We start from the raw sequence: 12,103 nt of genomic DNA on the forward strand, positions 1-12,103 counted from the left end.
ATCGAACAAACTTTACCATAGAAATTTGACAATTGTTCTCAAGCATGATAAAAAGGAACATGTTCTAGAGGATCCACTTCCAGAGGAACCTGCCGATAATGCTAATGCCACAACCAGGAATGCCTACCAGAAACTCGTTGATGAATCAACGGAGTTCAGCTGTCTGATGCTGACTTATATGGAGCCCGATTTGCAACAACATTTCAAAAATGTTGAGGCTTACGATATGATTGAGAGTCTCAAGAGCATGTTTTAGACATAGGCTAGGACTGAAAGGTTCAACGTCTGGCGATCCTTGATGGATTGCAAGCTGAAGGAAGGTGATCCACTGAGCCCACATGTGATCAAAATGATCAGATATGTGTAAGCTTTGGATCGGTTGGGCTTCCCGCTCTTCGACGAGCTGGCTACTGATGCAGTTCTGGGTTCTCTTCCACCCAGCTATGGGACGTTCATCTCAAACTATCATATGCATGGCATGGATAAGAAGCTCACTGAATTGCAGCGGCGGAGGTTACCGGTCACTAGAAGGAAACCGGTCACTGGAAGAGGAACTATAGCAAGTGGCTTGCAGAGCATGGCAAGAAGGCAGAAAATGCTTCTTCAGGCAAAGGTACAGTTGTTGCATATGTTATAGACATTTACCTTACTGACATACCTAGTAGCTCTTGGGTATTTGATACCGGATCGGTTGTTCATATTTGCAACTCGATGCAGGGGCTGGTAAGAACTAGGCGTGTGGCACAAGCGGAGATTGACATCAGGGTCGGCAAGAAAGCAAGAGTTGCTGCGTTGGAGGTTGGCACAATGCAGCTCCAGCTTCCTTCTGGATTTATTTTGGAATTGAATAATTGTTATTGCATTCTTGCACTTAGTCGGAATATTATTTCTGCCTCATGTTTGATGAGTCAAGGTTATGAATTCAATTTAAAGGACAATGGTTGTTCGTTTTATTTGAATGGAATGTTCCATGGATATGCACCCATTGTTGATGGGCTTTTTATATTGAATCTAGAACAGGAAACGGTCTATAACGTGAATGCCAAGAGGCATAAGCCTAAGGAGATAAATCCGACATACTTCTAGAATTGCCAGCTTGGACACGTTAGTCTGAAACGCATCAAGAAGCTCCATGATGGTGGGTGTGACGCCCCCGATTTAATCGTACACTAATCATACACGCAAACGTGTACGATCAAGATCAGGGACTCACGGGAAGATATCACAACACAACTCTACAAATAAAATAAGTCATACAAGCATCATATTACAAGCCAGGGGCCTCGAGGGCTCGAATACAAGAGCTCGATCATAGACGAGTCAGCAGAAGCAACAATATCTGAGTACAGACATAAGTTAAACAAGTTGCCATAAGATGGCTAGCACAAACTGGGATACAGATCGAAAGAGGCGCAAGCCTCCTGCCTGGGATCCTCCTAACTACTCCTGGTCGTTGTCAGCGGGCAGCACGTAGTAGTAGGCACCTCCGATGTAGTAGGAGTCGTCGTCGACGGTGGCGTCTGGCGCCTGGGCTCCAACATCTGGTTGCGACAACCAGGTAGAAGGGATAGAGGGAAAAGAAGGAGAAAGCAACCGTGAGTACTCATCCAAAGTACTCGCAAGCAAGGAGCTACACTACATATGTATGCATTGGTATCAACTGGAATAAGGCTATTATATGTGGACTGGACTGCAGAAAGCCGGAATAAGAGGGGGATAGCTAGTCCTTTCGAAGACTACGCTTCTGGCAGCCTCCGTCTTGCAGCGTGTAGAAGAGAATAGACTGAAGTCCTCCAAGTATGATCGCATAGCATAATCCTAACCGATGGTCCTCCCCTCGTCACCCTGTGAGAGAGCGATCACCGGTTGTATCTGGCACTTGGAAGGGTGTGTTTTATTAAGTATCTGGTTCTAGTTGTCATAAGGTCAAGGTACAACTCCAAGTCGTCCTGTTACCGAAGATCACGGCTATTCGAATAGATTAACTTCCCTGCAGGGGTGCACCACATAACCCAACACGCTCGATCCCATTTGGCCGGACACACTTTTCTGGGTCATGCCCGGCCTCGGAAGATCAACACGTCGCAGTCCCACCTAGACCAACAGAGAGGTCAGCACGCCGGTCTAAACCTAAGCGCCCAGGGGTCTGGGCCCATCGCCCTTAGCACACCTGCACGTTGCGAACGCGGCCGGAAGCAGAACTAGCCCCCTTAATACAAGAGCAGGCTTACGGTCCAATCCGGCACGCGCCACTCAGTCGCTGACGTCACGAAGGCTTCGGCTGATACCACGACGTCGAGTGCCCATAACTGTCCCCGCGTAGATGGTTAGTGCGTATAGGCCAGTAGCCAGACTCAGATCAAATACCAAGATCTCGTTAAACATGTTATTCTGAAATAACCACGGACGCCGACCAGGGCCAGGGCCACCTCTCTCCTAGGTGGTCTCAACCTGCCCTGTCGCTCCGCCTCAAAGTAACAGTCAGGGGCCGTCGGGAACCCAGGCCCACCTCTACCGGGATGGAGCCACCTGCCCCTTTAGCCCCCATCTCTGAACAGTATCATAAGTAATGTAAATGTGTAAAGTATTTAGTATATTCCCGTGATCACCTCCCGAAGTGATCACGGCCCAGTAGTATAGCATGGCAGACGGACAAGAGTGTAGGGCCACTGATGGAACACTAGCATCCTATACTAAGCAGTAGGATAGCAGGTAATGGTAACAACAGTAGTAGCAAGGACAGGCTATGCATCAGGATAGGAATAACGGAAAGCAGTAACATGCTACACTACTCTAATGCAAGCAGTGTAGAGAAGAGTAGGCGATATATGGTGATCAAAGGGGGGCTTGCCTGGTTGCTCAGACAAGAATGAGGGGTCGTCAACACCGTAGTCAACCGGGGCATCAACGGCGTCGGTCTCGTAGTCTACTGGAAATAAGTAACGGAGGGGGAACACAATAAATAACAGAGCAATTAAATCATAACATGACAAACATGGTGCTAGAGGTGATCTAACGCAGGGATAGGTGATACCGGCGAAGGGGGGAAACATCCGGGAAAGTATTCCCGGTGTTTCGCGTTTTTGGACAGATGAACCGGAGGGGGAAAGTTGCGTGTTTGCTATGCTAGGGATGTGTAGCGGGCGAACGGACTACGTATCTGGATTCATCTCGTCGTTCTGAGCAACTTTCATGTACAAAGTTTTTTCATCTGAGCTACGGTTTATTTTATATTAATTTTAAAAGATTAAAATCATTTTTAGCATTTATTTAATTATTTTAATCCAACATTATCCAGAACAGTGCACGCTGACGTCAACATGACGTCAGCAGTCAATAGAGGCGTTGACTGGTCAACTGACGTGTGGGTCCCGTTCGTCATTGACTGTTTAGTCTAATTAATGTTTAACTAATCTAATTACTGTTTAATTAAACTAATTAGTTAATTAGGTTAATCTAGTTATGATTAATTAACTTAATTAATTAATTAATTTAGTTATTATTTATTTAATTAATTATTTTTATTAATATATATTTTTAAACGTTTCTGGGGCTGGGGCCCCCATGTCAGTGGCCTAGAGGGGCCATAGCGGGCGTGGGTTCACAGGCGTTGGGCGCCGGGTGAAGGCGCACCCGAGCGGGCGCTCGCCCGCAGGGCGGGATGAGGCCGCCGGAGCACCGACGGCGGGGCACGCCGGCGCGGCCAGCCGGGGCCACGGCGGGCGGAGGCGAGGGGTGGCGCTGGTGCGGCCAGTGGCGCGGTGGCGCGGCCGTGGGAGGAGGAGAGGGCGGAAACTAGGCGTGGCGAGGCACGGGGCCATAGGGCGCCGGCCGGAGCAGCAGGGGGGCAGGCGGTGACGGGAGGCGGCACAGAGGGGCGAGGCCACCGGCGACGGGGCGCTGCAGTGGTGGTGGCCGCACCACCGCAGCACAGCAGCTGCTGCTGCACCTCGTGGCGGGGCACGGCCAAGAACGGAAAGGGGCGACGGTGTGGCCGACGCGGTGGTGCGCGTGCGCACGGTCGGCCTCGAGTAGAGGCAGGGAAGGAGGAGGACGAAGCCGTGGCCTCACCGGGATTCGTAGGGACGGGACAGTGGGGGGCTGAGGAGGAGGACGGTGACGAGCGGCGTAGGGGATGCAGGCCGGCGGGGAGGAGGATGCAGTCCGGTGGGGGGAGAGCTCCGGGCGCCGTCATCGGCATCGGGTGGTGTGGTGGCCTCGGATGCGGTCGAGGACGAGCGGCGATGGGGTCGGGGTGCTGCGTCGCCGACCTAGATCCAGGGGAGGAGAGGGGTGCGAGGAGGGGCTCGTCGGGGACGGGGACGGCGGCCGGCGAGGCGGCTCCAGGCGAGGGCCACGAGGCCATCCCCGATCCGATCTGGATCGGGGGAAGAGGGAGACGTGGGGAGTGGGGGGGGAAGTGGGGAGTGGGGTAGCTCACGGGGGGGGAGGGGGGTTAGGTAGTGGGGTGGCTCGGTCCGAGTGGGACGGCCAGTTGGGCCGAGGCCCAGGTGGGCCAAGGGGGACTTGTATTCTTTTTTCTTGTTTTGTTTTGTTTTCTCTTTTGTATTTTCTTTTTCTTTTATTTATTTTCCTTTTTGTTTTAATTCAGTTTAAAATATTTATGCATTTTATAAAACTGTATCTTCTACACCATAATTATCTATGTAATATTTAGTACAAACCGAACATTTTTATTTTAATGTTTGAAAACTTTTATTGTTTTCTTGTAATTAAATTTTGAACTGGTTTTGGTTTTGAATTATCTAGGGTTTATCAACTGTAACCGAGGTGACGTGGCATCATTAGCGGGGGATCACTGTAGCTTAATTATCCGGGCGTCACAATTCTCCTCCACTACAAGAAATCTCGTCCCGAGATTTAGGAGGGTAAGGGGCAGAGATTGGTTACGAAATTCTAACGGATCTTCTCGGTGTTGGTTGCTCTTCTCGAAGAGGTCAATCCAATATATTGATGCCTTCATACTTCTGCTTCAGGTCAAAATGATGAAGTCGTCATCCTGTCTTCGGGATCTTCATCGTACTTACGAAAAGGTAAGGGGTAGCTCGGCTACGACAGAATGCTTAAGGGGTAATCGTCTGGGGTTTTCCCGTGAATGAATAGAGGAGTATCTCTCGAGTTGAACAAATCGAGAGTAAGGTAAGAAGGTACAATAAGGAGTTTGAAGCAGATCGACAATCGTCGTTCCCTGAAACGATGTGTTGAAGGGGTTTAGAGCAATGTGAATAAGCAGTGCATCTGATACCAGAATAGATCAACAGACAGGTGGCACGTGAATTACATATGAAGTCAAGCGCGAGGAATAACTTTGACAATAGGTTGTATAGGAGAGTCAGGTTTCGATCCTGTGGAACTATGGGTTATGGGCCCACTATGTGGGTTAAAAGTATGAAGGGCGAGGACATCTTGCACGATCATGTGAGCAAGGCATGTCAGAGGATAGTCCGTCGGTTAAGTCGGCAACAACATCGGTACCAAGGGCGAGGGACGAAGAGAACCATTCTCCTGCTCGTTGAAACGAGGCGGACCAATAGGCAAAGTTCTCGTCCATCAGTGGTTATCGAATGTCATCAACAATCGCGACAGGGTCTTGCGGACAGAGAGGTACAACGAGGTGTTTACATAAGCATGGAAATATTACTGCTTATATATTATAGATCACAAGGAGGTTTAAACAAACCAATGGAAGGAAAATGTGATCATCAGATCAAACAGAACAGTGGAAAGGATAATGTGTTTGTCACATATACCAGGCGTATACCCTTCCCAAGGACAAGCAGAGTATGATATCCATGACAAGATATAATGTAGAAAACTCTTTAGGTAAGGGGAGCGAATTTCATGACATTACCCATACAATGGTGTTTGGGTAATTGAGCAGGAAACATTTAGCATTGGGCTTCAAATGTTCTTGTTGAAAATTGGAGTATCAAAGATATGCTTCGAGATAGCATTGACATGGTCACTGGATAAAGATCAAAGTTTGGATACTCTAAGGATTCACCAGGAACAACTTATAGCAAGTCTTACAATTTTCTCAAAAAAATGGGTAACTTTGCTAAAAAGGAAACTATAACAATAGGTCCTCCGGCCAGGTGTGCTAGGAATGACATCACCTTATCGGGTTAAAGACCAATGTTATAATTCTTGGGAATATGTTCCAACCATCATACCTGACCGAGATTCAGATCTTATTGGTGTGAGGATACATCAGACTCAGGATGTCTGAGAAGAAAAGGTGTAACACAAATTGACGAGAAGGCATCGTAAGATCCTCGGGAAATGAACAATGGAAGAGGGTTCTGAAACAAGAGTTCATTAGTAAACCAAGGAGAGGATGAGGAGGTGGCTGACAGGCTCAGCAACAAATCATTGAGATTTCCAAAGGATTGATTTCCACAATTATGTGAACAAGGAAATATCATTTGTCGGACCAAATGATATAATGATGTACGCTCGAGGGAAACATACACAACTGAACAATGATAGAAGGGTGCACCCAGGAATCTGGACTAGGTAGCATGATCAATGTTTGAATGAGGATTCAATAAGCAATAGACTTAGAATGAAACTGTAGACCAATAACTTCAAAGCAATAGGGTTGCTAGAAGTTTAGAATTTGCACATCACAGACCATTTGTCGGTATTCCGGTTAGAAACAACACAGAGACCAAGAATTGAATGCAAAAGGCAAGAGATATTACTATATCAAGAATCCTTAGGAGGTGGTAAAATTACCACGACATTCTTGACATAATAGGTGGTAACAATCCAAGGGAAAGAAGAACAAATGCCGGATAGCAAGGATCTCAAGGTATAACACAAAACACGAATAAGTTTGTGTTGAACGGAAGGCAATAAAGTGGTCGGTGCTAACACAAACCATTGAGGGGCGAGGATGGTATTTCTCATCAAGAATTCGATATATATCTTGGAAGAGCTCAGGATGTTGATGATGATCATGATACATTTGTCGAGAGATTCCATGAAGATGTAATCGATAGGCGATGACATCAAGTTAAAGGAATGATGAAGCGAAAGGTTATTGGAACCACGGGTACGACACACACTCGAAATCAAGCTTGATGTTCAAGGTGAAATGATAAGATGAGGAAGATCGACGTAAGCTTAGCTCATCGTCAAAAGTTGTGCTCCGGGAATAAGGACTAGGTAGCATGGTTAAAATTTAGCACGATGATATAGCCGATCAGGCTAGGAATGACTTGAAGGATTACTAAACTCATAAGCAATGAAAATTACTTAGAGTTATTGAATCAGAGTGCGGAATCGATTCACTTATCGGTGTTCTCGAGTGACTAATAACTCAGAGCCCGTGGAAAATTGGATCAATGAGAATGTAGCACTTGATGAAGAACTCATAAGAAGTTATGCAGTTCCATGATAATCTCGAGATACCAGGGGGTAATACTCGACGATAGATCAAGGTAGAGGTTGGACTAGGGTATTGCTCTGCAGAGGACAAGTGCTTTACCTGGTCCGTGAAATAGAATCAAAGGAGAACAATCATGGTCGGAACCACGTCCATGGATACAAGATGAACTTATAACAAGGGGATAATTATTTTAAGAGAAGCTTCTATGATAAGGTATACATCATGTCCATGGGCATGAACACAGGGTTCAAGGTCGACTCCCACTTGTTCAACACATAACCTTTCATTCACCTCTCGTATTTCGAAAATGACATTAGTTGTTGAAAGTTTTTACCTGGTGTAATACCCGATAAGTATGACCCGTGTAATATTTCGGGTTCACGCGGATTAGGGAAGGCGTAGGTTCAACCCGTCAGGGTATCGTGGAAACATATAACACAAGCTTCAATAGTAAATACGACCAGCTCGAAAGCGGAGCATGGTTGGCCAAGCAGATGATACCATTTACCAAGGGCATTATGTGTCAGGTAAAGAACTCACAAGAATTTTGGTTGTGAAGGACATTGTCGGATAATAACCCGGCAATGGGTATGGCGATCCACAACGGGGCTGGTGTGAGTATCGGTACTCAATCAAAGGAAGAAGGAATGCCATGGCATCGGGTTATAGGAACAACTGACTAATTCAAAGCTTAATGCAAAGAAACTTTATGATCTCCAAATCAAGGGATCAGAAGCAATCGTTCTGATCAAAAATGAATAAGTTCAACATACTTGGAAGCACAAACGATCAAGGCATTGATTGGTCAAGAACCAACTCATATCCAAATGACGTCTCAGCCGGAAGGATGAATCCTAGGATTCGACTGAGGAATGCGAGCATCCTCAACATATTGAATCAACGGACTTAAAATGATAAAGACAAGGGAGGCCAATAAGATTATGAAACTTATGGGATTAACCATAATGCAAGCAAGCGAGAATTTCAAGAGCAATAGGCTGCTCAGGATTTTCGGAAGATCGAATGATATTTTGAAGTCTTTGGCGAAACACCTGAACAACTGGGAATGAGTGGATACCTGATAAGTGCGAGAATTATCCGTAGGGGTGTATATGTGGATAATGAACTGCAAGGCAATAGGCACAAAGTATTCTCGGAAAAATAGAGAGAATTTCCGAGGTATCTTGTAATAACAAGATTAACTGGGAATGAAGTTATGGACGACAAGTGTATGTAGCTTTCCATATGGACTTATCGGTGGTATGGAATTGCAACGGCGAAGGACACAAAGGTCTCGGGGAAACATCGGAGAGTATTGTCAGAATCTTCTGTTGCAGCAGGCGATCATCTGGCCTGAATGGGCTCTCCGGGAGGAAGTATTTTCGAGAACCTAAAGTTAGATTTTAGCAAAATCACTTAACCCGCATAGAATAGAGTTCAGAGTCCCAGAGTAAAGGTCGAGGAATAAAAAGATCCTACTACCACCCGATGGCGACGTGTGCCCGTAAGACACACAGCCATGTTAGTAAAAGTTTTGCAATGTCTAGACTCGACTTCGGCCAAAGAGTTGGAAAGGGGGATTCCTACAGGCAGTCGGCTCTGATACGAACTTATGATGCCCCCGATTTAATCGTACACTAATCATACACGCAAACGTGTACGATCAAGATCAGGGACTCACGGGAAGATATCACAACACAACTCTACAAATAAAATAAGTCATACAAGCATCATATTACAAGCCAGGGGCCTCGAGGGCTCGAATACAAGAGCTCGATCATAGACGAGTCAGCAGAAGCAACAATATCTGAGTACAGACATAAGTTAAACAAGTTGCCATAAGATGGCTAGCACAAACTGGGATACAGATCGAAAGAGGCGCAAGCCTCCTGCCTGGGATCCTCCTAACTACTCCTGGTCGTCGTCAGCGGGCAGCACGTAGTAGTAGGCACCTCCGATGTAGTAGGAGTCGTCGTCGACGGTGGCGTCTGGCGCCTGGGCTCCAACATCTGGTTGCGACAACCAGGTAGAAGGGATAGAGGGAAAAGAAGGAGAAAGCAACCGTGAGTACTCATCCAAAGTACTCGCAAGCAAGGAGCTACACTACATATGTATGCATTGGTATCAACTGGAATAAGGCTATTATATGTGGACTGGACTGCAGAAAGCCGGAATAAGAGGGGGATAGCTAGTCCTTTCGAAGACTACGCTTCTGGCAGCCTCCGTCTTGCAGCGTGTAGAAGAGAATAGACTGAAGTCCTCCAAGTATCATCGCACAGCATAATCCTAACCGATGGTCCTCCCCTCGTCACCCTGTGAGAGAGCGATCACCGGTTGTATCTGGCACTTGGAAGGGTGTGTTTTATTAAGTATCCGGTTCTAGTTGTCATAAGGTCAAGGTACAACTCCAAGTCGTCCTGTTACCGAAGATCACGGCTATTCGAATAGATTAACTTCCCTGCAAGGGTGCACCACACAACCCAACACGCTCGATCCCATTTGGCCGGACACACTTTTTTGGGTCAGGCCCGGCCTCGGAAGATCAACACGTCGCAGTCCCACCTAGACCAATGGAGAGGTCAGCACGCCGGTCTAAACCTAAGCGCCCAGGGGTCTGGGCCCATCGCCCTTAGCACACCTGCACGTTGCGAACGCGGCCGGAAGCAGAACTAGCCCCCTTAATACAAGAGCAGGCTTACGGTCCAATCCGGCGCGCGCCACTCAGTCGCTGACGTCACGAAGGCTTCGGCTGATACCACGACATCGAGTGCCCATAATTGTCCCCGCGTAGATGGTTAGTGCGTATAGGCCAGTAGCCAGACTCAGATCAAATACCAAGATCTCGTTAAACATGTTATTCTGAAATAACCATGGACACCGACCAGGCCAGGCCCACCTCTCTCCTAGGTGGTCTCAACCTGCCCTGTCGCTCCGCCTCAAAGTAACAGTCGGGGGCCATCGGGAACCCAGGCCCACCTCTACCGGGATGGAGCCACCTGCCCCTTCAGCCCCCATCTCCAAACAGTATCATAAGTAATGTAAATGTGTAAAGTATTTAGTATATGCCCGTGATCACATCCCGAAGTGATCACGGCCCAGTAGTATAGCATGGCAGACGGACAAGAGTGTAGGGCCACTGATGGAACACTAGCATCCTATACTAAGCAGTAGGATAGCAGGTAATGGTAACAACAGTAGTAGCAAGGACAGGCTATGCATCAAGATAGGAATAACAGAAAGCAGTAACATGCTACACTACTCTAATGCAAGCAGTATAGAGAAGAGTAGGCGATATCTGGTGATCAAAGGGGGGCTTGCCTGGTTGCTAAGACAAGAATGAGGGGTCGTCAACATCGTAGTCGACCGGGGCATCTACGGCGTCGGTCTCGTAGTCTACCGGAAAGAAGTAACGGAGGGGGAACACAATAAATAACAGAGCAATTAAATCATAACATGACAAACGTGGTGCTAGAGGTGATCTAACGCAGGGATAGGTGATACCGGCGAAGGGGGGAAACATCCAGGAAAGTATTCCCAGTGTTTCGCGTTTTCGGACAGATGAACTGGAGGGGGAAAGTTGTGTGTTTGCTATGCTAGGGATGTGTATCGGGAGAACAGACTGCGTATCTGGATTCGTCTCGTCGTTCTGAGCAACTTTCATGTACAAAGTTTTTTCATCTGAGCTACGGTTTATTTTATATTAATTTTAAAAGATTAAAATCATTTTTAACATTTATTTAATTATTTTAATCGAACATTATCCAGAACAGTGCACGCTGACGTCAGCATGACGTCAGCAGTCAACAGAGGCGTTGACTGGTCAACTGACGTGTGGGTCCCGTTCGTCATTGACTGTTTAGTCTAATTAATGTTTAACTAATCTAATTACTGTTTAATTAAACTAGTTAGTTGATTAGGTTAATCTAGTTATGATTAATTAACTTAATTAATTAATTAATTTAATTATTATTTATTTATTTAATTATTTTTATTAATATATTTTTTAAAAACGTTTCTGGGGCTGGGGCCCCCATGTCAGTGGCCTAGAGGGGCCATAGCGGGCGTGGGTTCACAGGCGTCGGGCGCCAGGTGCGGGCGCACCCGAGCGGGCGCTCGCCCGCAGGGCGGGACGAGGCCGCCGGGGCACTGACGGCAGGGCACGCCGGCGCGGCCAGCCGGGGCCACGGCGGGCGAAGGCGAGGGGTGGCGCTATTCCGGCCAGTGGCGCGGTGGCGCGGCCGTGGGAGGAGGAGAGGGCGGAAACTAGGCGTGGCGATGCACGGGGCCATAGGGCGCCGGCCGGAGCAGTAGGGGGGCAGGCGGTGACGGGAGGCGGCGCAGAGGGGCGAGGCCACCGGCGACGGGGCACTGCAGTGGTGGTGGCCGCACCGCCGCAGCACAGCAGCTGCTGCTGCACCTTGTGGCGGGGCACGGCCAAGAACGGAAAGGGGCGACGGTGTGGCCGACGCGGTGGTGCGCGTGCGCACGGTTGGCCTCGAGTAGAGGCAGGGAAGGAGGAGGACGAAGTCGTGGCCTCACCGGGATTCGTAGGGACGGTACAGTGGGGGCTGAGGAGGAGGACGGTGACGAGCGGCGTAGGGGATGCAGGCCGGCGGGGAGGAGGATGCAGTCCGGTGGGGGGGAGAGCTCCGGGCGCCGGCATCGGCATCGGGTGGTGTGGTGGCCTCG

This window comes from Triticum dicoccoides, chromosome 7A, assembly GCF_002162155.2.
Source record: "Triticum dicoccoides isolate Atlit2015 ecotype Zavitan chromosome 7A, WEW_v2.0, whole genome shotgun sequence".
NCBI lineage: Eukaryota > Viridiplantae > Streptophyta > Magnoliopsida > Poales > Poaceae > Triticum > Triticum dicoccoides.